The sequence below is a fragment of the Penaeus vannamei genome, chromosome 6 (genome assembly GCF_042767895.1).
Source record: "Penaeus vannamei isolate JL-2024 chromosome 6, ASM4276789v1, whole genome shotgun sequence".
Taxonomy (NCBI): Eukaryota; Metazoa; Arthropoda; class Malacostraca; order Decapoda; family Penaeidae; genus Penaeus; species Penaeus vannamei.
In genome coordinates, this window is record NC_091554.1 from 23,724,430 (window position 1) to 23,727,780 (window position 3,351).

Sequence of the window (3,351 nt, forward strand, 5' to 3'; positions counted from 1 at the left end):
GCTATTATTGCAATTATTAGGCAAATCATCATTATAATTATCATTTTATAATTATTATCATAATTATTGTCCTAATTAATCTCATAATTATCATTATTATCGTCATTATTGTCATTATTGATGGGGTTATCATCAAAATCATCATGATTAGCAGAATTATTGCTAAGATCATCATAATCCTTTAAACTGGAAAAAGGGGGGTTTTCGACTCATCTCTCGAAAGGCTGTATTTCGCTAGATTTCACCGTTTTCTCGACCTTTTGGATTTTTCTACTTTTAGCCGTTTTCTCATTATAGATGGGCTTTATAATGATAATTACCATCAGTCTTGTCATTATCATCATTATTATCATTACTGTCATTATCGCCCTAATTACCATTAATATAGTCATTATAGTAATCATTATCTTAATTATTAATGTCATTTTCATCATTATAATTATTCTAATAATGATAATTATGGAAATAATATCAATAATAAGGATTATAATAAGAATAATAGCCGTGTTATAATTACTTTTATTATTTCTGTTATCATTGTCGTTATTATGATAATCTTAATAATTACAAAAATTTTCATTTTCATTCTAATAATTTTCATACAAATAATGACAACAGAAATAATAGTATTATTATTATTGTTATTTTAATGAGTATTATTGTCATTATTATTATCCATTGATAATGAAATAATGGTTAAAACTAATAAAATCCCAAAAGTCGAATAAACGGTAAAATCTAGCGTATTATAGCCTTTTGAGAGAAACGTCGAAAAAAAAAAACTTTTTCGCCTCTAAATAATACTGATTTTAACATGAATTCCGGTAATTATGGTGATTTTCATGATAATCCCTTTATTATTAACTATAATGATGATAATTATGATGATAATAGAAATAATAATGATAATAATAAAATTATAATTATAATTATAATTTGGATAATAACTGATAAAGTAGCAATAATCAACTCTATTCTAATAATTTTCATACTAATAATGACAATAGAAATAATATCATTATTACTGTTATTACAATGAGTATTATTTTCTTTATTATTTAAAAAATCATCATTACTGTTATTATCATTATAAAAATAGTTATAATTATGAAAATGACTAATAATTAGCCTAATAATCATTATAACAATAATGATGATAATGATAATAATGATAATCGTGACGATAATGACTATAATTGAGAGAAACATTGAAAAAAACCTTTTCTGCTTTTAAATGATAATTATGATGATTGTAACATGAATTCAGGTAATTATGATGATTATCATGATAATTCCTTTATTATTATCAATAATGATGATAATTATGATGATAATGACTATAATAATGATAATAATAAAATGATAATTATAATGATAGTTTTGATAATAACTGCAATAATAGCAAGAACTAACTCTATTCTCGTAATTTTCATACTAATAATGACAATAGAAATAATAATATTCTTATTATTGTCATTATAATGAGTATTATTGTCATTAATATTTCCAAAATTATGATTATTATTATCATTCTAAAAAATAATTATGAGAATGACAGTATTAATTAGCACAATAATCATTATAACTGTAATAATGATAATGATAAATAGTGATAAACAGCCTTTTGACAGAAACGTCGAAAAAAAACATTTTTCGCTTTCAAATGATAATTATGATGACTTTAACATGAATTCAGGTAATTATGATGATTTTCATGATAATTCCTTTATTAACAATAATGATGATAATGAGGATGATAATGACAATAATAACGATAATAATAAAATGACAATTATAATGATGATTATGATAATTACTGCAATAATAGATATAATTAACTCTATTCTAATAATTTCCGTACTAATAATGACAATAGAAATAATAATAATAATATTATTATTATTATTATTATATTGAGTATTATTGTCGTTTTTATTTCTAAAATTATTATTGTTATTATCATTATAAAAAATAGTTATAATGATGAAAATGACAGTAATAATTAGCATAATAATCATCATAATAGGATAATGATAATCATGACGATAATTACTATAATGATCTTAGGAATAATTCTGCAATAAAGATAATAATCATAGTCCATTTATAATGAAATAAAGGCTAAAACTAATAAAATCCCAGAAAGCGAAAAAAACGGCAAAATCTAGCCTTTTGAGAGAAAGTCGAAAAAAAAATTTTCTCTTTTAAATGATATTTATGATGATTTTAACATGCATTCAGATAATTATGATGATTTTCATGATAATTCCTATATTATTAACAATAATGATTATAATTATTATGATAATGAACAACAATAAAATGATAATTATAATGATAATTTTCATGATTACTGCAATAATAGCAATAATTAACTCTATTCTAAAAAAAATTCATACTAATAATGACAATAAAAATAATATCATCATTATTGTTATTATAATGAGTATTATTGTCATTATTATTTCTAAATTTCTCATTATTGTTATCATTATATGAATAGTTATAATGATGAAAATAACTAATAATTAGCATAATAATCATTATAACTGCAATAATGATAATAATGATAATCATGACGATAATGATTACAATGATGATAATCATAAGAATAATGAATTTAATGATGACAATGATATAAATAATCATAGTCCATTTATAATGAAATAAAGGCCAAAACTAATAAAATCCCAAAAGTCCAAAAACGGAAAAATCTAGCATATGAGAGAAACGTAGAAAAAATCCTTTTTCGCTTTTGAATGATAATTATGATGATTTTACCATGAATACAGGTAATTATGATGATTTTCATGATAAACCCTTTATTATTATTATTGTCATTATCATTATTAAAATAATTACTAATATAATTTTCATCATCATACTTATTTTGATAATTATAATGACAATAATGATAATTCTGGAAATAATAACAATAATAAGGATTATAATAAGAATAATAGCTTTGTTATAATTACTGTTATTATTATTTCTGTTATCATTGTCGTTATTATTAGGAAAATCATTAGAATAGTTTTGATTATTGCTATTATTGCAATTATTAGGCAAATAATCATTATAATTATCATAATTATTGTCCTAATTAATCTCATAATTATCACTATTATCATCATTGTCATTATTGATGGGGTTATCATCCGAATCATCGTAATTAGCAGAATTATTGCTAAGATAATCATAATCATTTAAACTGCATAAAAGGGGGGTTTACGACTCATCTCTCCAAAGGCTTATTTCGCTTGATTTCGCCGGTTTTTCGACTTTTGGGATTTTTTACTTTTATCCTTTTTCTCATTATAGCTTTATAATGATAATTATCATCATTATTGT